At 41.9% G+C, this 25,893-nt stretch overlaps 1 protein-coding gene across 8 annotated transcripts in view; it reads right to left on the bottom strand.

Moving 5' to 3' along the window:
* Positions 1–25,893, bottom strand: part of Sgms1 (sphingomyelin synthase 1) — a 257,862-nt gene that overhangs the window by 206,786 nt on the left and 25,183 nt on the right. For all 8 annotated transcript variants that reach the window (XM_035441887.1, XM_027406400.2, XM_027406402.2 and 5 more), the window contains exon 2: positions 17,731–17,809. The gene's annotated coding sequence lies outside the window, so the exon portion shown is untranslated. The remainder of the gene's footprint in view (positions 1–17,730; positions 17,810–25,893) is intronic.

The following is a 25,893-nucleotide window of genomic DNA, read 5'->3' as shown; positions in this document are numbered from 1 at the left end:
TGAAAATCAAATTAATATAAAATCAAATTAATATAAACCAGTGGTTCTCAACCTATGGGTCACAACCCCTTATGGGGCCAAACCACCTTTCACGGGAGTCGCCTCAGACCATCAGAAAACACAGATATTTACATTACAAGTCATAACAGAAGCAAGATTACATTTAGGAAGTAGGAAGGAAAATAACTTTATGGTTAGGAGTCACCAAAGCATGAAGAACTGTATTAAAGGGTCGAAGCATTAGGAAGGTTGAGAAGCACTGCTATAAACAGAGCCTGGAAGTGTAGAGATAGTGCCACCAAGCATAACGACAAACACTGATCCCAGCACTCTGGAGGCAGAGGCCTCCCTACGAGTTCAAGGCCAGATACAGTCTTATATAATGAGGCCCTGTATGACTAGTGTTATTGAAGGAGGCATTAAATTCTTCAAAGAGTGAAAATAAATGATGAACCCTGGGTACAGTAGTGCACATTTATGATTTCTAGAAGGCAGAAGGATCCAGAGCTTAACGTCAGCCTGGGTGGCTTACATATCTGCAGCCAGCCTGAAGCCCAGAATAAGACTTTACCACAAGGACCTAGATAGGATCAGTGTCTTCTGCCTTGGGTTTGAGGTAGGAAAGAATCCCAGAGCCCTCAATATTATACTATTAGGACTCTAATTGGGAACCATGTGATCAAGGTAAAAGGCCAGGAGGCCACAGTTCTTACCTCTGGCCAATTACAAGTATAACACTTGTAATCAAGCCACTGGGGAAAAAATTATGGCTGCCTAATAAATTCAGTTTGCTTTATGAACAATTTCCTTCCATAAGCAAATTTAAGAGGTTTAAAAAGAGAAGAACTGTAGACATCTTTATCAGGCTGTGTTACTGATGCCCTAGACATTCCCAAAAAGGTATCATGAACTAACAATATCAATTCTAATAGCTAATACTTCAAGAGACCACAGTAGGCATTAAAGAATAAGGCTTAAAAATCAAAAGGATAGCAAAAGAAAACCATGTTGGAATCTGAATGCAATTCACACAGAGCCTGGCACCCTTTCCGTTCTCCTGCAAGGAGCACTGTTGCTTTTGGAACCATGTTTGGCACACACAAAGTGGCACCATACAGAACTAGTGAAAAACAATCCATGATTATAAATAGAGCATGCTAACACACAACAGTATGGTAACATCTGCTGTGCATGAGTTCTACCATGTGTCTAAAACCCTGCTAAGCACTATATGTAGTATGTAGTATGTATGTGTATGTACATATACATAGCTTAGATTTAAAATCTACAAACTATATTTACATACAGAATGATCATAAATATAAAAACACATTACTTGCACACAATTATAATTATACTTGCACACAAGCCTTATAATTACGCTGAGGTTTTAAAATGGCATACACCACTTGGCAGATGAAAAAAAAAAATCTATGACTCCAAAAGGCCCTTTCCACAGTAATAGTCAAGGAGGAGGATGTGTCTGCTTTTTAGGAAATTTATCATCAAAGAAAGTTCTCAGGACAACTGACAGCCACACAGGATAGTGACACAGACTAACATCATGCATCTAGCAAGTGTGCTGGCAAAGCCAGCAATCAACCATCTCTCTCTCTCTCTCTCTCTCTCTCTCTCTCTCTCTCTCTCTCTCTCTCTCTCTCTCTCTCTCTCTTGTCCCCCCTCCCTCACCCTGAAAGAATCATCATCCATCATCACTGGTGTTCCCTTGGAGCTGATCACACTATCACTATATTGAGTTCAATACAGCTGCTGGGGAAAAGACCTCTTCCTTCAAGGCTCACAGCCCTTCTTCTAGGAAAAATAAAGCAACTCCTGAGAGTATCACCATAAATTAGATTTGTAAACAAGGACCACTGGGGTACATAAGATAAACCAGCCACCAGAGGTCCCCCCAAAATTGAAGAGTCAGTGTGTGAGGAAGGAAGAAAATTGAGTGAAACCATCTGTGATGTGTTCTCTGCAGTTTTTAAGTCCCTGCAGGCTCTGAACCAGAGAGAGAATGACTTCCATCCATCCACAGTCACCTGTGTTAGGAGCTTAGGTTTTGTGCATCTGAGAACCTTTCCATTGCTGACAGTCTAACTCCAGGACCTTGGTAAAGTTAGTAGCGAATAGTACTGCATGGTTACTTGCTGATAAAGTTAGAACAGTACTACACAGTTACTTATTGGGTTTTCTGCACTTGCTCTTAGACAAAAGCCTGGGTAGAAATTTATTGATTCTAAATCAAATGTAAAAGGTAAATGCCTGTGTCTGACAGAAGCTGCTTTAAAAAAAAAGAAAAAAAAAAGAAAAAAAAAAAAAGGTCTTTTTTGGCTCACAGTTCAAAGGAACAATCAATTCATCATCGTAAGGAAGAGGCACCCAGTCACTTGTGTCCACAGACAGGAAGAGTTGAGAGCTGCAACTCAGCTCACTTCTCCTTGGTCTGAATCCAACTCCAGAGTTTGCCAGTGGGTGAATAGGTCTTCTCATTTCAAGTAACCTAACCAAGCAGTCCTCCACAGGCATACCTGTGGTGAAATTATGTTGTAACAAATAAAGCTTGCCTGAAGATCAGAGTGTGGAGCTAGCCACACTAGTTAGCCATAGAGGCCAGACAGTAGTGGAGCACACCTTTAATACCAGCACTCAGGAGACAGAGGCAGACAAAGCTCTGTGAGTTCAAGGCCACCCTGAGCTACACCATATTGAATCAGTCTAAAAGAGAAACAGAGCTCACACCTGTGGTCCCAGCACTTGGAATCACCTGCCTTAATCCCAGCACTAGGGAGGTGGAGACAGGAGTGATATGGCTGTACAGAAAGAGGAATACAAGGTGGGAGGAGACAGGAGCTCAGCATATTCAATCTGAGATCTCCTAGAGACAGGATCGCCCATTTGGTCTGAAGATTCAGTAGAGGTTAGAACTAGTAGCTGGCTGTTCTGCTTCTCTGATCTTTCAGAATTTGCCGGTATATCTGACTCAGGGTTTTTATTATTAAGTCCAATTAGAATTCGAGACACACATCCCCAGGTTGACAACTGAGATGACATCATAGCCTGCTAACCAGAAAGATGCCTTCAACTGTCCTCTGCTTTCTCTTCACTTGTCCTACATGATCCTCATTTCTTTAACTGGAATTTTGGGGTAGATTATCAAGGCTTCCAGGAGCAGTTATCTTAGTTGGGGTTCCTATTGCTGTGATGAGACACCATGAGCATGGACACGCCTATAAAGGAGAACATTTAATGGGGGCTGGCTCACAGGTTCAGAGGCTCAGTCCATTATTGTCATGATGGGAAACATGGCCACAGCAGGCAGACATGGTGATGGAGAAGGAGCCAAGGGTGTTACATCTGAATCAGCAGACAGCAGGAAGAGAGAGTGAGTGAGACACTAGGCCTGGCTTGAGCTTCTGAGACTTCAAAGCCCACCCCAAGTGACACACTTTCTCCAACAAGACCACATGTCCTAATCCTTTCAAATAATGCCATCCCTATGAGCTTAACAGCGGCCATTCTCATTAAAACCACCACAACAGTTTCTGACTTCTGCCTGAAACTCTGATTACAACTTAGGACAACCAAGCCAGAATAAAAGATGACTTTTCGGCAGCAGCACTCATAACAAGTGAACTCTGGACTCAGAAAAAAAGCTTCTGGGATCATTTTTAGTCCAGAGACATTTTCTGGTCTCCCAACTTCTGCCAGCATCAGCCATTTTCTACCACTATTCATTGATACAGAGAAACTAGTGTTTGAACTTCACAGGATCAAAATGCTGACTCTTAATGTTCCTGAATCCATGTTCCTTGGGCTTTGACGTTTCTTTTCCCTGTCACTATGGGCATTTGTCATTTATTTGATAGGCCTTATTCTAGGGACTCCTTTTGAGCAAATCAGAGTTGACTTGAAGTATTTGGACATTTACTGGCACGGAAAGAGACACAAAGCACAGGAACCCAAGAGAGCCCTAGGAAATCTCTATTGTAACTTGCGTAACCATGGAAAACACTAAGTCTACATGATCTTTTGTCCCGTAGGGAGAATTCTAGCTGCCTAGTCTTCTGTAAACCACAAAATAGCAAGCAATTAATGTAGCTGCCTTGAGGTATTTTTTTCATGTTAGGCTGTGTCTATAATGAATGTCCTTACCAATGATGGGTAATTTGAGGTATTTTTTTCATGTTAGTCTGTGTCTATAATGAATGTCCTTACCAATGATGGGTAATTTGACGGACGCACCAACAGTCACATTAGATACACACAAAATACTGCATCCAGCAGCCTCAGAAGGCACAGGCTTCTCAGCAGGCCATGGAACCTTTTCTGAAACAGACCACATTCTAAGAACATATCCCACTCCTAAACAACAGGCCCTCTGGGAATCTCCCATAAGGGCTAGTCAGCCTGCATCATAAGCCGGTCCAGAACACTGCTGTTGGGATATTCTAACAACCAAGTGAGTGCTGCCACTAAAAACCACTATTTAGATGTGGGTGGGGCAGGAGACAGGAATGGATGTCTTGGAATGGCTCTGGAACCTGTAGTTCTAGCATGCATGTGTAGGAGCTGGTGTCTAGTCACTCTTCTTTCCTCGTCTGGTGACTTAAAATGACAGTTATTCAAGGTCTTATCTTATGGCAGATCCGGCTAAAGTTCACTATAAACTCAAGAATAAGAAGCAAATAAAATATTTAAAAATAAACAAAGCTGTTCCTCCCATGGAAACTTGTAAAAATCACCTTCAAATGGATCCATGTCACAGCTGGAAAGGCAAGGTGCTTACCGTACAAGCATGAGAGCTCCAGTCTGGGCTTCAGAACCATGTTCAAAACAATAAAACAAAACAAAACAAAACAAAACAAAAGACAAAACACAAGCATGGCAGCATGCACTTGGAATCCCAGCCCTGGAGCTAGGGAGACAGGTGAACACCAGGGGCTCACTGAGCAGCTACCTTACCAAACTTCGTGAGCTCCAGGCCACTGAGACCCTGTCTCAAAAAGCAAGGTAGCCGCCGGCTCCTAAAGAATGGCTTCCAAAGTTGTTCCCTGCACATGCATACACACACACACACACACACACACACACACACACACACACACGTACATACGTACACCCATGCACCCTAATAGAAACACAAAACAGTTTGGCCATATGGACGGTGTTCATAACTGGCTTCTGTTTCAGTCCCTCATAAATGTAGGCTCAGTTCTCACTTATAAGTGAGTTTTCATAAATTCCTAATGTGTAAACAGTTTAAGATTTCTTTCTTTTCCTGTGACCTTGCTAAGAGTAATATTACTAAGAGTTAAAAGTCTATCATGTGAAACTCATGTATGCAGACATACAAGAAAATATGAAGAATTTAGGTTGTGTTTTGGTGAAAAAGACTTTTATTCTAAGTAAAAACTGCTTCCAAGTAAGACAGGGAGCTCAAAGCTGCCTCTGTGTGAGCCCATAAAGGAAGCACCAGAATAATAAAAAAAACAGACACTCCAGGTGGTGGTGGCACACACCTTTCACCCCGGCACTTGGGAGGCAGAGGCAGGCCATCCTGGTCTACAGAATGAGTTCCAAAACAACCAGGACTGTTTCACAGAAAAACAAACAAACAAACAAAAAACAAAAAGAAAGAAAGACAAAGAGAAAACCATCACTAAAGAAAGAGAGAACAGCTTCAGAAATCCACAAAGGAAATAAAAGTGCAGAGAAAGGGACAGGCAGTTTCCAAAACCAAATACTAATGGACATCAGAGGTGGGAAAGGTCCCACAACAATAACAGTGGCCACACCCATAACTCTAGTACGGTCACCCAGCACACAAGACAAAGAGACTCTAGAGTCAAACTATACCACAGAACCCACAGGGGTTCTCAACCTTCCAAATTCTGCAACCCATTAATACAGTTCATTGTGTTGTGGTGACTGCCAACCATAAAGTTATTTCATAATTATAATTTTGCTACTATTATAAATTGCAATGTAAATATCTGATACATGGGATATCTGATAACACAACCCCTGTGAAAGAGTCGTTGAAGCCCCAAAGAGGTCGTGACCCACATGTTGAGAACACTGCCATATAGCCAAAGGACTCACCAAATACATACCAAATAATGCATCCAGCAGATTCAGAAGGCAGTCTTCTACAGCCCATGGAACTCTGTCTAAAAAAGACTCAGTTCTAGGCCACATCTAAGTCTTACAAAATGTAAAAGAAATGAAGTAATTCTTTCCATCTAATCAGATTACAATGCAATAAATCCAGAAATCAACAAGTAAAATGACAGAAACTACACAAATACATGAGACTAAACAAAGTGCTCTCGAATGGCCATCGAGTTACTAAAGAAAACAAGGAGGACATTTAAAAACCCCTGGAGGGCAAAGAAAATGAAAACACAGTTTCCAGACACTTGAAGAGATGGCCAAGGCAATGGGACGTTTATACATAGAGTGCTTACACACACACACACACACACACACACACACACACACACACACCACACACATACACACACACACACCACACACACATACATACACACACATACACACACACACACACACACACATACACACACACACACACAGAGAGAGAGAGAGATCTCAAATAAATAATCCAATGTTGCAACTTAAAGTCTTATAAAAACAAGAATAATCCAGTGCCCAGAGCAGCAGACAGCAAAACATGATAATGATGAGAGAAAAGATTAATGAAATGGAGACAAAAACAACAATACACAGACTCAAAGGCTTGGTTCTTTGTAAAACTAAAACACTGAAAAACTGCTACCCAAGCTTGCCAACATGAGAGACAGAGACAGAGAGAGACACAGAGAACCAAATTAATAAAAAATAAAAACCAAAGAAAGGTGGTTTCTACAGATTACAATGAAATCCAAAGACTCATTGGATAGTATTTTGAAAACCATGAAAGTCAAAAAAGAAAAAAAAAAAGGATCAAGTCTTAGACATACATAAGCTGTCAAAATTATGTCATGAGAATATACACAATTTAAACAGATGCACACAACAATGAACAAGACCGTAAAAAAACGGTCTCCCCAAAGGAAAGCCCAAGGCCAGACAGATGCACCAGCAAATTCTACCAAGCTTTCAAGATGAGCTACGATGTTTGACAGCATAAAATGAAGAGGAACATTGCCAAACACACACACATCTAAAGTCTAGCATTCCTCTGACACCAAAACATAAGGATATAGCAACAACAAAGAAAACTTGAAACCAATTTCCTCAATGAATACTGACCCAAAAATTCTTAATAAAATTTTTGCAAACTAAAATAACACACATTGCTGGACGGTGATGGTGCACGCCTTTAATCCCAGCACTCAGGAGGCAGAGGCAGGTGGATCTCTGTGAGTTTGACACCAGTCTGGTCTACTAGTTCCAGGACAGCCTCCAAAGTCACAGAGAAACCCTGTCTCAAACACCCCCCCAAAAAAAATCACCTAATTGGATTCATTCCAGGATACAAGTTTGGCTCAACATACAAAATTCAGTATGTTTACTATATATGTAAACACACTTTTAGTCAGAAAGCATTTGGTCACCTCAGCAGATTTGGAAAAGCCCTTTGACAAAAAATGTCTACAGCTCTTCAAGAAAACAGACAAAATGAAATGGGAAGTTATATATAAAAGCAACCTGCCATTGACAAATTAAATCACTGCTTAAAAGGAAAATAAAATTAAGCTTATTCAAAAAATAAAATTAGGGTAACTCTTACAGTCCTTGTGTATTACATATAAATCACAACTTTCACTCTAAAATGCTATGTGAAATGAGAGTGAACAGGTCTATCAGTTAGGAAACTTCCTTCAACATTCTGGTCTGGTCTAATTTTATCATCTAGAGCGTCCATCTTTCTCAAAAGCATTTACTGTAAAGGTCACTGAAAATTGCTCTAACAGGTATTTTGTTTTTCTTTAGACATTTGCTCTTGTAAGCTTTCTATTCTCCTTGCAGAGCTTTGAATCTGCTGTACACTGCACAGGGGCAACTTCTAACAAAATTCTCTGAGCGGCATTTCTAAGATACTAAGAATTACCACAGAACAGACAGAACCGAAGCATTGGGGTCTCCAGGTAAGTTTCTAACTGCTTGAATTTGACCAAAACAGGTTCTGGTACTGACCTCTTATCATCTGTGACACTGCTGTTCATGCATGTGCGTGTGTACACACACCACACACACACACACACACACACACACACACACACACACACACACGGGGGGGGGGGGGGGATCTGATCAGACCAAAGGGGACAGATCTCATCACAATGACAGGAGCCAACCAAGATCAACAGGACAGTTATCAGAGGTAGTGGGAGCAGTCTGTCAGGACTGAAATGAACTCACTGAGCATGCTGACACATACCTATAATCCCAGCACTTTGGAGGCAAAAGCAGGACTAGCAAGCTCAAGGACAGCCTGCACTGTATCAGGAGACCTTGTCTCAATGTCAACAGTAAAAGCGGAGTCATTTATGTCAGTCCTTCAACAGTAACCAAAGCCATGACACCGTGAAAAATGGTTCAACTGCATGGTGACTCAACATGCAATCCCTCCAGATAAAATTCCTTCTCTATAGCTTCTATTCACGGAGCTATTCACAGGAAACATGGCTCCCAAAGAATGTATGTAATTGCCATGTCTTCTGTGTTTGCCTGTTTGAATTCTGCTTTACCACAGTCTTCTACCATCAGCTTCACACATCAGGCCCTTTTCACTTACATACTTCCTATTATAATGTGTCACTTCTATGATGGCTGGTGGTCACTGTCAACTTGACAGGGTCTGGAATCACTTAGGAGGCACACCTCCAAGTATACCTGTGAGGGATTATTTAGCTTAGCCTCTGGGCAAGCCTGTAAGGTGGGAGGACCAGCCCTGAAGAAAGGCTGGTAGATGGCTCAGCTCACTGACTCAAAGCACTTGCTGGGCATGCCTGATGGCCTGAGGACCACCCTCAGCACCTGCAGGGGAAGAAGAGAACCGCCTTCCCCAAAAGTCATCCTCAGACCTCACCTCGGATTTCAGGAACTGCAAATCCTTCAGTACAGACCACTATGATGACAATCATCTGAGATGGAGAGCTTCTACACAGGAGTAGACCTTCTTGTAGGGACCAGATTGGTGGCCTTGGGCTCCAGAGCGATGACCAGACTAATAATTTCTCTGACTTCTTTCAGGACCTGAGCTCAGACAATGATGAGGGGGGCACACTTTGACTGCTCAATAACACAGACCTTCTTCCCCCTGCCCCAACTCTTATTCATCTTATGGTGGACAGAGCAGGAATCTCCCAAAAAGTGTTCTAACTGGGGCCTCCCCACAGGGTTCTCATGAAATGCCCACTATCTCTAGACATCCTACCAAAGGCACTGATCGCAAAGCCTTGTCCCAGCTCTCTTCCAGCAACCACCACAGCTGCAGCTGGACAGCACAACCCTTCTGGCAGAACAGTCAAATTCCATAAATGCCACCTTTTCTTCTCAGCCCCTCCTCCACAAACTGGAAGAGTCCCACAATAGATAGAATAGTTCATTCACACTGCTGGAGAACAATTTTTCTCATAGAGAAACTGGGTAGTTAAATTCTCAACCAGATGAGGGGCCTATTCATGACTACCTCAAGAAGTGACAAATGACAAAGCTGTTCCCTGTACCATAATACTTCACATATTTTTTGAATCATAAAATCTGTGTCACAAATTTAACCCTTTTGTCTCCTGATGACACTTTTGAGGTCACCCATTAGGCAATCTCTCTCTCTCTCTCTCTCTCTCTCTCTCTCTCTCTCTCTCTCTCTCTCACACACACACACACACACACACACACACACACACACACACACCTTCAACTAACAGAACTTTGTTAAGGAATACAAACAACAATTACTGTCTATGGCCATACCACCTTGAACATGCCCGATCTCGTCTGATCTCAGAAACTAAGCAGGGTCTGCCCTGGTTAATGCTTGGATGAGAGACAAATAACAGTTATCAAACACTGAGTGCCTATATCATGTTGGCTACAGAATGAAATTTTAATAACTGCTGTCCCTCAAGCATAGACTCTAAATGTTCTTGGAAACTGTCTTTGGTGGTGCTCTGGCTCTTTTATCCAGGAACCTATAAATAGTACAGAGCTAGGCTCTAAGCACTGAGCATGAACTAATTCTAGCAAGTTCAGAAAGTGATGGTTTCTGCACACAACAGTTATAGTTCTCCTTTTCATTGAGACTGAGGGGGTGGGCGTTGGTTTCCCTTTGCTGCCTCTCAGAATACAGAGGTTTTTGAAAGATCCAAGCTTCTTTGGCTAAGCTGAGAAAAGCCAAGGAGATACCGGGCCAATCCTAGGGCCAGAACTTTAAAAGTTGCAGAGGCAGCAACTGAGATAATCAATGGAGATGAAAACAAGCAGGAAACCCAAGGTAAACGTGTTTAAGCCAGGTGTCATCATCCACACAGCCCCCTCTTAGCACTGAAGGTCCTGGTGGGCACAGTTTACAGAGTTCATTTTACTTCCATATAAAAAAAGAAACAAGGAGGCAGTCTTGAAGGCAGTGACCAAGACATAGGTCCCAAGAAGTCCCAAACAAACTAATTAAACAATGAAGGTCCCTGTCCTGACAAGCAAGAATTTATACTTTATTTATATTTAATTTGGCTAAAAATAGTACTAGACTGTAGGCAGTTTCATGAGACAAGAGAGACTTTCTAAACGCAGGAAACCTGTGAGTCTGGTTTCTCCAGAGGCTCCTAGTGTGTGTCCAGCAGGCCAGTTCCAATGGAAAGCCCAGCACAACCACAAGAAGTGCCATGGGCAAGCTTTCCGAGCAATCAACATGGAAACAGGTTTCCCGTGTCTCTCCAGTGCACAAGGGGCAGTCCTTGAGGAGTGACTTTTGTCTGAAAAGAGGCCTGTTATCTGGTGAACACCAAGGCCAGAAACATATCTTGCTTCTTGCACAGTGACCAGGGCATTCCTCCAAGCAGCTGTGTGGGGACACAGACGGCAGGCACATCCCACATTCAGAGAGATAGGAAGCAATTTAATTGACCACCAAGAGAGGTGAATTATGAAATAATCCAGTCAGTTAGCCTGTACCCTCCTAAAACTGCCTCATGTTTGCAGTGACCTGCTCTAGGAATGAAAGTTAAAACTTCTTTACCTTCCCATGGCCAGTGTGAGCTTGACTACTTTGTGTTAGAAGCATTTGCTAAGAATAAAACTCACATATTTAACCCGGCTCCCCATGCTGTATTTATATCTAATCTCTTTGGCCCAGGAATGTCCTTTGTGGGTGGCCAGAGGCAAATAAATTTAAAGTCTATTATTCCACTTTTCATGGGAAACAACTTAATGAATCCACTGCATTTTAATCTAAGGATTACATGCTGAGCTCCTGGAAAATTCCCTTTAGAAACATCAAGGAGGATCTTTTGAAGCATTTTTTATCAGAAGGCCCAATTATCATTTACACATTTATTGGTACTTAAGTACCTAAAATAAAGGCCTTTAACCTAAAAAAGGAGAGACAGCCACTGCATAGTTAACAAGAAAGCCAAGATCTCCACTGAGACCATCTAAATATATACCATGCCTTAAAAATAGAGTGTGGGTCAACACTCACCACTGAAGGTGTGTCTGCCCAAACCATGACAATGACACTGGGAAGCCTGACCTCCTACAAAGCCTGTCCTCCAGGGCTGGTGGCTTGTTTGTTTTCAGTTTTTGTTTTTAAGGCTTCCAAATGGATTTCAAGTTAAATTAGAAAATACATTTAGTGCCTCTCTTCAAAATTCTCAACACAAAAACAATGATTTCACTTAAAAAGGCATAAATCTCCAAGGATAAAGATAGCAGAAGCAGAAAATAAAATCTTCAAAGTTGTTTTTAAAGCTGGAAAATGAAGGCAATAGATTTAAACAGAGCAAAAGATAAATCTTCTAGTTTGTAAAGCACTGTTCTGCCTCAGAAACAGACCTTCCAGAACCATCCGGCATATAAAAAATCCAACATGAATGAGAAGAAAAGTGGTGCGGGAGGGGGATGCAACTAGAAGCAAAGATGGTGCAAAAATAAAGTTTCAAAGGGAAAAAAAAAATCTCAGAATACCCAGTTTATGAAAACGCTAAGGAAATATCAACAACAGAAAATAAACATGGTAACAAACTTAAAACTTTAGAAGCATTTCCAAGAAAAACTTGAGAATTGTCTTTGGGAAGAGGCACTCACAGACAAGTCAACATCTTGGAAGCAAGCTGAGAAAACAATGGGAAAAGCCAATACTGTAGCACAGAACACAAAACTAGGAAGAGCCCCCTCCTTCCAGGTCCTGTGATAAACACTCAGAACAGAGCCTGGAGCAGGAGGGGCTTAGGTGGTTTACAACTCCTGGTTACAGTCGGTGAGTCAGGGCGGGAACTCAAGGTAAATAGTCACTTAACAAGCAAGAGCAGAGAGAAAAAAAAAGAAAAAAAAAAAAGAAAAAAAAAAACAACCTGCAAGCATGCTCATACCCTGCTAATTCTCTCCTTAAACAGGACCCCAAACCAGGAAATGGTGCCACCCACATTCAGGGTGAGTTTTCTTGCCTCAATTAACCATTTAAGAAAATTCCTTCACAGGTATGCCCAAGGGCCAACCTGATCTACTCAATTCCTCCCTGAGATTCACTCCCCAAATGCTTCTAGGTTTTATCACATGATAAAACTAGTCATTACGGTGTCCATTTGGATTTCAGAAAAAAGAAAGAAAGAAAGAAAGAAAGAAAGAAAGAAAGAAAGAAAGAAACGAAGTCTATCCTGACCGCCGCATGTCAGTAAACTGACTCAGATGATAAAAGAATGAAGAGACACAATAAAAGGTCCTAGAAAGAATAGAGAGTCGGTAGGTTCTTGTGTTCTTACGTGGAGCCTGGATGCTGGGAGACACTTCCCTACCTGCAACTCAGTGATTTGCAGCCAGGAATTCTACACCATGCCAGGCAATAAATTATACACGAGTGCCACATTCTCAGGTGTATAGCAGCTCAGAAGTCTTAACCTCTCATTTGCAAATTGTTAGAAAGCTTGCAAAATTAGAAGATAAAAGAAGAAAGATCAGAATGTGGGGTAGAGGAAAGCGGAAAGCCAATGCAGAGGCAAGGTCCAAGAGCTCCCCAGAAGCAGGCTGCAAAGGACAGCACAGCAAGCCCACAGCACAAGGGACGGATGCCCAGGATACGGTTCCAGGTGTGAGTCCTTCAAGATGAAACTGATATATGGTAAAACGTTGCCAGCAGCCTCATGTGAAAAGCTGTAGTTGATGCCTTTAAAAAGAAAAGGTGGAATTTTTTAAAAAATTAAGATAAATGTAGCTGAGCCACTAAACAAGGCATTCACGAATCATATTTACATAGTACAAGGTAAACACCAGGAAGAGAACAGCACAAAGGAACTGGACCCTTAAAAAAGTATAAAGCAGCTGGGGAGTGGGGGGGGGGGCAGAGGGCAGAGGCAGGTGGATCTCTGTAAGTTCGAGGCCAGCTTGGTCTACAGAGCAAGTTCCAGGACTGCCCGGGTTACACAGAGAAACCCTGTCTCAAAGAAAATGAAAACAAACAACAAAACACAAAACCAAAAAAATTATAAAACCTAAACTTTTAAGTCAATGTCACCTCCTACATCAGGCTTAATGACTTACAAAATAGTTTCACTGTGTCTCTTCATTTAAACTTAGCCCAACTGTGCCAGTAACAGTAACCTCTTTATAGGAAGGACATAGCCTCTGAGAAATGAAGCAAATTGCAACATCTTCCACCAACAAGTTCACAGACACTGAACTACAAAGAACATGATAGGATCCAACTGAACTCCAGGCTTACGAACAGCTCCTGACAGGACCCTGGGGAACGTAGAGGAAATGGGCCTGATGGGACTGACCCCGGGTTCTTCTGTCACTCATACCATCACTCCTCGTCCCATCCCATGATAGATTTGAAATAGTCAACTTCATGAAAATGGCAAAATGGTTGACACCAGAGCTTAGGAAGCAGGAAAAAAAAAAAAAAAAAAAAAAAAAAAGAACAAGAGTTGTGAGATGGGATTAGAATTTACATAATCAAAGAAAAAGGAAGTTATCAATGTGAGAGGGGGAACAGGAACGAAGGAGGGGCTCAAGGGAGAGTAGCTTGGAAGGAAGGAGAAAAGGGAAATGATGTAATTTTGTTTCAATTAAAAAACAACTTTTTAGATGCTGGAGAGGTGGCTCGGGGGTTAAGGGCACTGGTTGCTCTCCCAGAGGACCTGGGTTCAATTCCCAGCACCCACATGGCAGCCCACAGTTGTCTGTAACTCCAGTCCCAGTATGTCCAACACACACGGTGTACAGACACATATGTAGGGAGAAAGAAAAACACTATCTAGGTCAAAATGATATTTAAAACACATTTTTCAGAGAAATATAAAAGGCATTACTTTGTGTTCCTTGCAGCAATGCCTACAGACTCCTATTAAACATAATCATGTATGACCTTGAGCAAGCAAACAGATAAGCACGCTAACATAGACTCATTTGTTACACTACATCCCACACTGTATTTATTATCTTGGTTTGCTGTTCTTTCTGTTGAGGTTTGTTATGATTGCAGCAGCATAAGATCAGAGGTCTGCATGGCTTGCTGTGATAAGCCCACCAAAAGCTCCCCTCCCCCTCTGCAGACCAGACAGTGGTCACACAGCCTGGATGGAGTTACACACTGCATACAGTTAGGATCTTAAAGCTCTAAGAACTGGTGTATATCAGACTACACTATACAGTCAGTCCTCTTACTGAATAAATCACTAGATTACAGAGAGTACCTTAGATTTTATAAAACTAAGACAGTTGATATATTAGTTTTAAATTGAGGAACTGACAGTTTCATTTTCATACTGTAGTTTGGTATATCTCATAGTAAACACAAACCTAGAATGGAATTTTGAATTCTCAAGTGATGGGGGAGGTCCTTCTGTGTATGGTTATCTTATTGGTTGTTGAATAAAGCACTGTTGGCCAATAGGGAAGCAAGATAGGTGGGACTAGGGATTGAGGAGTATTCTGGGAAATGTAGGAAAGAGAAGTCTTGAGATCCAGGCAAGAAGTAACATAGCAGGCAGACTCAGAATATAAGCAGGGACAAGCAGGAAATTGCTCTCTTCTTCCTCCTCTCTTCTCTGTGGAGCCACCATGTGATCCCGGGAAGAGGATGCTTGCTGCAAGCATCCTCCATAAGTCTTTATGAATATATAGATTAATGGCTATGGTTGACACTCAAGACAAAGCGAGGATATAAGAAATCCTAGTCATTGGCCAGCAGCAATGTACCTAATATAAGTTTCTGTGTGTTATTTTGGGCACCCATGTGGCAGTGGGGCTCGGGCTGCTGGTGGAAAGATTTATCATTACACTCAAGCGCCTCTTAAAAATGTTCTAAGTATACAAACTTTATCTGATTATCATCATTTGTGCATAAATATAATGGCACTTTAAATATTGTTGGATGAATGAATGAACAAACTTGATGAGCTCAGATTTTTATATGACCACATAGATTATCCCTACTATTTCTTGCTTTAGTGACATAAAGCAGAAGCTGAGAAACATTTTGAAAAGGGCAGCTCATAAATATTTTCAGTTTTGTGAGCCACATATATCATTTGTTGCAACTATATACCCTGAGTTTTTACCCAACTTTCAACTCTATTATATAACACAATTTGTAAGCAAATCAGCACAACTGTATTTGAATAAAACTTTATTTAGAAAAACAGAGTCTGGCAAAAAGTATACTTTCTCATAAGGCATCTTCTAGCCCTTAAACAACTTGCTAAGCTGAGCCAGACATACTTAGTTATATATGCTCAAATCTCCACAATGCCAATTATTGTCTGTTAATTCAGCCCTGTTATCAGCTTAGTGTATGAACGCTTCTGAATTTCCTTTCCTGAACTCTAGAGTACAACTAATCTGTGTCCGTAACTGTGGCTCCTCAAGGGCAAGGCCACACTGACAGTTTTCCCCCCTTACTTAACACCTAGAATCAGCACCCACTAAGCTTAACTACTCAGCAAAGGCATGTCTGAAAGAGTCTGCAGTCTTCCTGGGGGCATGCAGAGTAAGAGAGGCAAAGAAGGATCCAGAGAACAGCGCCAGCAGAGAAGAGCAGAGAATCACAGGAGCAGCTGGGGTCAAGGAGGACTGAAGAAACCACACAGAGCTCCACATGCGCCTGCACTGCCATCATTTCAGGACTTCTTCACAAACAGCAGAAGTTGGCCAAAGGCTGGACATCCTACTGCTACCCCACTGGAGCCATGGGAAAGATAAACCTCACTCAATCCCCATTTCGGTGGAGGATAGCCTGAATGAGTGAACCCCTTCAAATGATCCACATTGGCTGGAATAAATAAATCATTGTGTTTCACACAGGCAAATGCTCCATAACAATTAACATGGACAGTCTACATTTGTATGCAACAACAGTAGTAGATGCTTGTTTGACAAAAACACACAAAATAAAATCTGGGTTATACTTTACACACACACACACACACACACACACACACACACACACACACACACACTGGCACGTCAGAAGATCAGCATAGTGTCTACCAGATGAGATGAAGTTCCTAAATCTAGGTGCTAATCACACAGCATATGTTTGGTTTGTAAAGTTACCTTGAGCTATATATTTCTAATATGTGTACTTATAAGAAACCTGGAATTCAGAACAGTCAATAGCTACCCTGCAAAAAAATAATGGTCCGTGTAATCCGATGTGTAAGAACTTGTAACTACAATCACTACAAAAATTATAAAGCCCAGCAAGTCTTTTAGATATTATGTATGATTTCTACTCAAATAGTCAAGTCCCAGAGCTTGGGATCATTTTTTGCCTCACTAGTGTTGAAATGAACATATTAACCTCGATTTCACATGGCCACTGGTGATCTTTCCACATTCTCCTACAGATTTACGTTTTCTTTTTTAATTAACCAACCTTCAATCACATTAGATCACAGAGACTAGCTTACTTTATGAAATACTGATCAGGAAAGAGGGTGGTCACCATCGCCCAACGAACCAAAGGCAGTCACGGTGGGCAAGCAAAGATGTCTCTCCTACGTGGGGCCAGCGCCATACCTCTATATTCACATTGTTCTTATCAACCTAATTCAGACTGCTTAGCTGCCCATCCATTAGATAAAAACTGTCGTTACACTAATTAGATAAAAATTTTAGTAAAATGCTAACAACATTGGTTTAAAATCTTTTATTTCTGTAAACTATGAGGGAGAAGATCTCAGTTACACACTGAAGCATTTACTGAAGTGATTTGGTGTCACATAATTTATGACTGTTCTAAAATGTCACTCATGGGAGAACATTATTATTTTTAGAAGCTCCTACAAATTTAAGAGAAAATGCCATGATGCTTACAGCTTACTCCATGTGCTTCAACAAAACAAAACAAAAAAATAATCAAAATATTTTTTAAAGAGACAAGCCTACCCAAACAGGAAAAAAATTCAGAAAAAAAAAAACACTAACAGCATTCCAATCTAGCTTCGAGGCATACAGAAGCTCACTGTATGCTCTTTCAACTCTTCAGCAGGCTTGAGAATTGTTCAAGTAAAATGCTGCAGACAAGTCTTTACTCACCTTCCAAGTGGGTGGCTGTCTTCTAAATAAAATCAAATGGCTAAGTCTGCCCACAGGCACCACTCATGCTGCCTTCACCCTGCAAACGGCAAGAAGCAATGCGTTAGCAGCAAGCAACTGTAATCCGCTAAAGCCATTTCCGGCAGGAGATGTACTTATATGGCAAGTCTTGAGATTAAAATTTTGCTATGACTTGGAAAACACAAAACAGGGAGAAATATAAAAGGAAAACAATGATTCCCATATTGACCGTGGGAAATTCGATCAGCCTCACTCTAGAAATCTTTGCCTCTAAGAAATCTCACAGTGAACTTCTTTTTCATCCTCTCTCTGGCTTCATTTTAAGGTATGCTTGACAAAAACTGTCTAGTGACGTTCTACTATATGTATACATTGAGAAATTACCACAATCATCTAATTAACATATCCATTATTTCATGTACTTAATTACCTTCTTTTGTTGTTTTGAGCCATGGCTGACTATGTAGCCCAGGCTGGCTTTTAACTCCCGGTCCCCTCACCCTGTATTCAGAGTGCAAGGATTACATGTATGGACCACTCACTCTCAGCCATTAGTTACTTTCTTATTTGTGGTGAGAAATCCAGACAGTTCTCTGCTCTCCGCAAATTTCTAACTCACAATATGTTGTTACAACTTCCCAATCTTGGTGCCATGTGAGTTTCTCTTATCTGAAACCATTTCAAGGAGGTGACAAGGTCCAAACAGCCCAAACTCAGAAAAGGCTGGAGGTGTAAGGATCCACGTACCACCTTTTGACCTGGAATTTCTCATACCATGTGCATCAGGTATTCTCTTACAATCACAGTAAAAAGGCAGGGCTTACTCTAATCCTTTGAGGCAAGGATAGTCAAATCGAAGCTATACCCAGCTACACATTTCAGAGCACTGTGGTCTATGACACACTCACATTGCTACCACAGACCATCTGCATTAGGGGTACCTAACCCACCTCAGCTTCCCCACAGCTCTGAGTGAGTTTACGGCCCTCTTGAGAAAGAAGCTAAGAGTCAGAGATGACATCTAACAAAGACATCAACTAGGAAATAACAGAAATGAAATTCCTACTTAAAGCTTCTGGCCCCGGAATCAAGAGTTTGTCTCACAGTTTGATCTGCCCCAAGCAATGGTGATGCCCTTCCGAAACGCATCCCAGAGCCAAAGGGCCAAACAACACTCTCACCTGAGGGAGCCGGTGTGTGCTACAACATTGTTTCCTAAGAGCAGACATCCACAATCATGCTTAATAGTACCATTAATCCTGTAATCATCACAATGACTATAATTACTACTAATAATTATACTTCCCTTATAGGCACAATAACCCTTCGTGTATTTTTGGCATTTTATACACATAATTCATTTCCTCCCTTTTCTCAAAAGAGTATAGTTGGCCAACTGAAGTAAATAACAAACATCACATTGGAAGGCTGGTCATTTCCCTCTTTGCAGTAATCAAAGGAAGCCCTTGCTGGTGAGGACTCTCCTTTTCATAAAATAAAAACTATGATGCAATACCGTGGCACTGACACTGGTGGCCCACAAATGAAGACCAGAAGCAGAGGGGAGAACGAAAATTCTCCCTGTGCTGGTGGGAAGGGCCTCTCTACTGAGCAAATGTCTGCACACACAGAGCTTGGAGATGTGATACTAACCGGTGAGAAACGCTTGAGGGGAGTTGGCGGGTGCCACCTCCTGTCCACTCCACCAGTGAGTGAGCTTAAGAAGTGAGAGACGCTGAACATTGGTGGCGCACACCTTTAATCCCAGCAGAGGCAGGCGGATCTCTGTGAGTTCGAGGCCAGCCTGGTCTACAGAGAGAGTGCCAGGATAGGCTCCAAAGCTACACAGAGAAACCCTGTCTCAAAAAAACAAAACAAAATAAAATGGAAAGAAGTGAGAGATGCTCTCCCAGCTGCATCCTCACCTGGAGCTCAGACTGCCTTCCAGAGATGTTGGGGTCAAAAAAAGGAGACTAGTGACTCTGCCTTATAAACCAGGACACTTAGACACCCAGGAATATTATTCACTAAGCAGCCACTTCTATAGCCACACGGAACTAAGGGGAGAATACATATTTTCTAGAAACATTGATCCAAACTCGAACATTTGGGTGGGAGAAGGTTAAGCAAATAAACTAATAACTTAAAAGTTGTTAATATTAAACCAAGAGGTAGAATGCAATCGCTTCATGAATTCTTAAGGAAAAAAAAAATCCTGTTTTGACTCCCCTAGGCCATTTCCAGCTTTGCTCTCATTTGTACAGGATGGGAAGGGAAGTGTGGCCGACTGCTCCACTCTCACTACAGACAGCGACAGAGAAGGCACAGATATGCCATGGAATGTAACTTCATGATGATCCTCGTTATGAAGACAGCTCTTCAAAATCAGGAGTCGCAGAGGCAGGCAAAATGAACTCTGGGTACCTGGAAGCCCTTCTCTTCATCACATGTCGACAGTATCACTGGGGTCCAATCTTCCTCACCATCCTTCCCACCCACTGACCCACTACAGGCATAAACTCATCAGGCAGGCACCTGCCATGAAGGAGCTGAGTTTCATACGTGTGACATTTTCCTGTTCTAATTGGTAAGACATTATCTGCAGTAATCTTCATTTAAAGTGTCGATTGTATAGTTACTATAAAAAATAAACTTACCAATTTAGTTTGTCTCTAAAAAGTTGTTATTCTTGAAATATGTTTTAAAGAGTAACTGTGGAAGCCAACCTCCCAAATGGAGGCCAGTGATCTCCACCTCCCAGCATCCCTGCGCTGGTGTAGTTCATCCCTGCCACAGTGAATGAGGCTGCTGGGGGTAAATGCTGCAACACTGGGGGGAGGCCAAAGAGATGCTGCTAAGGCTACATAAAACTGCAGTTCATGTCTTCTTCTGTCTTTGGAGGGAAGCTGGCTGCCATGACATGAAGACCCTCAAGAAGCTGTACCAGAGCTAGGGATATAGCTCAACAGGTAGAGTACTTGCAATGCAAACATGAAGGCCCAAGTTCAATTCCCCAGAACTCTTGTATACAGCCTGGAATGCACGGCTGTGAACAACAAAGAGGCCTGTTCGTTGCACAGCACTGCTGTATTCCAGGCTAGTTGTCAGCCTGTGAATTTCCAGACACCCTCCTTTCTGCATCACCTATCCTACCACAGAATCCAGGGGATTACAGACATCTGCATCTCTCTCTCTCTCTCTCTCTCTCTCTCTCTCTCTCTCTCTCTCTCTCTCTCTCTCTCTCTCCACTCTCCCCTCCCCCCTCCCTCCCTCCTCTCTCTCTCTCTCTCTCTCTCTCTCTCTCTCTCTCTCTCTCTCTCCCTCTCACTCTTGTTGGCTGCATTTTCTCTACTCATTCTTTACCACTTTCGAAGCCATGGAGATGCACCACTAGCTTGAGTTTTGAATCAATCAGTCATTTGTTTCTCTTTATGGTTTCACCACATATGTATTCTCAATACGCCATTGTGTTTTGCTTAACTTAAGCCAAATGTAAAGGAAACCATATTGTGTATCTTCTTCTGAGACTTCTGCTTTCCTTAAAATTTGATTCTGAGATTTGTCCTTGTTGATTCATGTGGCTTGGCTCATTCATTTTTTTTTTCACCATTCCACATTTTTCATTGTGTGAACAGATTCACAAGTCCCAGCTCTATTTCACTACTGAGGATCTTAGGAATTTTCAATGTTCCGCTGTCATGAATAATGATGCTATTATATTCTGGCACATGTGCCCTGGTACACACAGCAAATTTCTTGAGGCTCTACCTAAGGAAAGATGGTGAGTCTGGGGGGGGGGCGAGCAAGTTCAGTCCTCTAAGTAATGCCAAATTGTTTCCCCAAGTGTTTGTGTACAGAGGACTCCGGACGCCTTTCCAGTCTCTCTGTAAGGAAGAGGCATGCTTGTTTTACTAATTATAGGGAAAGCTTTCATCCAACAAAAGAGAGAGCTTCTCTTTTCAGCATCACTGCTGCAAATAAACAATCTCCAAAGCAGTGACCCAGACAGATGGAGCATAGCATTAGCAAGGCACCATACAGACTTCAGAATAGTGGTGGAGGCTGAGCCAGAACCATACGCTGCCTGTGGGGTATGGCCACTTCTACACTAGAGAAAGTGCAGAGGCTGCTTTCTTCCTGCTGGATTCACAGTGTGGTCCTACCTTATTGCTGTCATCGTAAAAGGAAAAAAACATGAACTTGCTCACAACAGCCGAATTCAAAACTAAAGCAGAGGAGTCCATCGCCTCTAGGAAACAGTTCTTCAGGCTTTGCTTTTTATGTTTTTCAGCTGTAAGATGAAACCACTACATACCACAACTAGGTTTTCTTTTTAGTACTTCTATGAAAAAAATATTTAATAAAAAATTCCTTTGCAGAGTTAGTTAATCCAGTTTCTTACGTGGAAAGGGTAACTTCATAACAATCTGCGTTTCTAGCAAAAATAAGATCACAAATGATTCCCTTGGCACTAAATACAAGTAATAAGAAATTCTTCCAATTTGGCAAGGAAACCATTTTTATACAAATCAGAATAAAATATAAATAAATTTTTAAAAAAAGAAAGAAGTCAAGGAGTCTCGGAAAGACAGAACTAAAATGTTACCTAATGGGATCATTTGAACTCAATCTCTCAGAAATTTGTATTTTTCTCTTTAAAATTATTTACCTTGTAGTTAGAGAGGAAGCCTGACAGTTAAGAGTACTGGCTGCTGCTCTTCCAGATGGCCCAGGTTCAATTCACAGCAACCACATGGAGATTTCTAACTGTTACTCCATTTTCAGGGGCTGGAATACCCTATTCTGCCCTCTCCAGACACCAGGCACACAAAGTGGTACACAATTTATCTTTATGAGGTAGGAGCATTGTACCCATTTTATAGATGAAGAACACTGAGGCACGGAAAGCAATGAAACTGTACACAATACAACTGATAAGCTGCAAGACCAGGATGTGAACCCAAGACATTTATTCCACAGTCTGAATTTGCATGTTTGTTTGAAAATAGAATCAAAAATCATATCTCAGACTAGCCTCAAACTCAGGATGCTCCCGTACTGGCCTCCACATTGGCTGGGTTTTAGGCATATGCCTTTATGCCTGGCCTAGAATCCACACCCTAACCATTATTCTAGGCAGCTCTTCTAGGCCATGTCAGAAGGCCCTTTGAGGCACCAGATGAACACTAAGTGTTAGTATTCAGGCATCTGTGCTGGCCTGTCCTTGGGGCTCTGACAGGACACACCCTCAGCTGCCGCCACTAAGAGCACCACCTGTGCACATTCACTACGTTCCCTTTTAAAAGGGCCCTGCCCACCTCCCATCTTTCTATCTTCTGCTTTCTCTGTCTGTCCGCCCCCCTCCTCTGCTTCTCTGCCTCTCTGCCTGTCTTTCTGTCTCCCCACTCCCCTCTGCCTCTCTCTTCTCTTCTGCTGCTCCTGTCCCCAGAGGCTGGTCTCCCTCTCCCCACCCCTTTTCCCTAATAAAAAACCCCTCCATGTGAGCTCTGTTGCCTAGCGTCTTTCTCTCTTTTCCAAGCTGCTTTTTAAATTACAGTACTAAGCACCTACCAAGCACCTATGTGTGCTAAGCACTACTCCAGTGTTGGGCTACATCCTTTATTGTCTTCCTACATGCCCAGAAGTAGTATTTCCATTTCGTTCTTGAAGAAAATTAAGCTCTGAAATCCTGAAAAAGTTGGGGAAAATAGCATAGGCCAAAAGTAAAAATTTTAAAAAGGCGAATTACCCTTTCACAGAGGGCCTAAAGATCACTGGAAAACACATATATTTACATTATGATTCATAATAGTAGAAAAGTTAGTTATGAAGTAGCAAGAAAATAATTTTATGGTTGGGGGTCACTGCAACATGAAGAACTATAGTAAAGGGTCACAGCATTAGGAAGGTTGGGAATCACTGCTGTAGACGATGGATTATCGCCTGAGCTTGGACTTAGACCCTGAAAACAGTCCCCATAAAGGAAAAACACACAGAATCCTGTGAAGATGTCCTGATGTCCTGACAGGCAGAAGAACGCAACTCACCACCTCCTCCTTCTGGACTTACCCAGGACAAGCAAATATCCTCTAGCACATAAAACTTCCATCTACAAAATGGGGATATTTGATTTTAAAGAGTTATTGTAAGAATTAATGAGATCAACACAGAAAATGCACCTGACACACAGTAGGCATCTTACACAGATGCTAACACTGAAAAGTGAAGAGAAACATTCTCCAACTACTTAGCAGGGAAAAAAAAGCAGTGAGCTCATTTTACACATACTGTTTCTACCTGCAAAGCCTCACGCTTCACAATTAAGGACCTGATAAAATTTTAACAGCCATACACGTATCCTAGTGGGTTTTTACTAATATTAAAACTTCCCCAGGCGTTGGTGGTGCACGCCTTTAATCCCAGCACTCGGGAGGCAGAGGCAGGAGGATCTCTGTGAGTTTGAGGCCAGCCTGGTGTACAGAGTGAGTGCCAGGATAGGCTCCAAAGCTACACAGAGAAACCCTGTCTCGAAAAACAAACAAACAAACAAACAAAGACTTCCTAGTTCTGGGGCTGGGTGAGAGAGGGCATTTGCTGCTCTTAACTCAAAGAACAGGAATTGGGCTCCCAGCACCCACAGGGAGCCTCCCAACGGCCTGTAACTGCTGTTCCAGCTCTGATGCGATCTTCTGGCCTCCGTGGGCACATGCACACACGTGCACAGACACACTGACACAGACACAGAGACAGACACACACAGATAAATAATAAATATTTTTTAAACGGCTTCCTTGTTCTATACTACCCTAAACAGAATAACCTAGCCAACAAGATCAACCTTTTAGAACATTAGTAAGCATTACACATTTTGGTACAAACACTGGAGCTAAAAGGACTCAAAGTAAAACATTTGGCTCATTTTAACTTTTCTAGATCAGGAAAGTCTTAATCACCCATTTTAAAATAGCAGCATTTTTTTCAACATATTTCTACTTTCCTGAAAATCATTCCAAATTATCTGGCCAATGAAGAACCAATCTTGATTTAAAAAAAAAAAAAAAAAAAAAGACAGTAAATGGCAAAATGAACTCTTTGGACACTGTATAAACCACTATTCAAGGAGATAAGGCTTCTCCCCAGCATCCCTGTGCTGTACCTAAGAGGCATTTCACATATGAAGTGTGAACTTTGGAACAGAGTGTCCATGTTAGTGCCTAGGCGTCTCCATGGTAACTGATCCTGTTTGCATGTCGAGGAAGAATGACAGAGCAGCAGCAGCTACAGGACCGTAGTTCTGTGTGGCAAAACTGGAGCGATCCAGTCATTCCTAACCCACTGACGCTGGCCTGAGAAAGCCTGAGCCACATGTCTGCTCTGGTATGTGAGGGAGGGCAGCAAAGGCTTAACAAGGGGTGGTTTTCCAAAGCAGATAATGAGAAGGAACAGAAACCACCTCAGAACAGTGTGAGCTGTGTGAACAAAGCAGAGGTGACTGCTGCTCGAGTTTTTTTCAGTATGTCCTATGGACAAGTCATTCTGCTCCACATGTTTGCATTCTTCCAAAACAATAAACTAGTATTTGTCTCCTCTGAGAGACATGCAGCACACACTCCTATTCACAGATGAGAAGAAGTTGATTCTCATAGGTCCAAAGTCACCAACTATATATGGGTAATGTTATTGGCTCAGAGCATATTGTAAATGCTCAGACATCTCCTAAGCATGGCCTTGGTTCATAAAACTGAAGCCACTACCAATGCCCCAGGGGTTTTACACACACACACACACAGACACACACACACACACACACACACGTATGTATGTCTATTTTCTCCCACCCCCTTCTCTCCTTGTTCCTTGATCTTTGGAATATATTGTAATAGGTTGGCAGCATTGCTAATATCAAATGTATGGCATAATAACCACTGGGAAGAGGATTAGAATAATGACAGTGACAGGAGAAAATATGAGTAGAAGATATATGAACAGTAAATGTCCAATAGCACTAATTATTGGGGAAATGCAAATCAAAACCACAATGATATACCAGTACACACTAATCAGAACACTTGTTATTTTTCTCATTCCTATAACCAAAAATCTGGTGAGCAGCAAATGTAAGGAAGGGAGGGTTAATTTGGG

This window comes from Cricetulus griseus, chromosome 3 (assembly GCF_003668045.3).
Source record: "Cricetulus griseus strain 17A/GY chromosome 3, alternate assembly CriGri-PICRH-1.0, whole genome shotgun sequence".
Taxonomy (NCBI): Eukaryota; Metazoa; Chordata; class Mammalia; order Rodentia; family Cricetidae; genus Cricetulus; species Cricetulus griseus.
The sequence above is the reverse complement of the archived record's forward strand: the minus strand, read 5'-3'. Positions and strand labels throughout refer to the sequence as shown.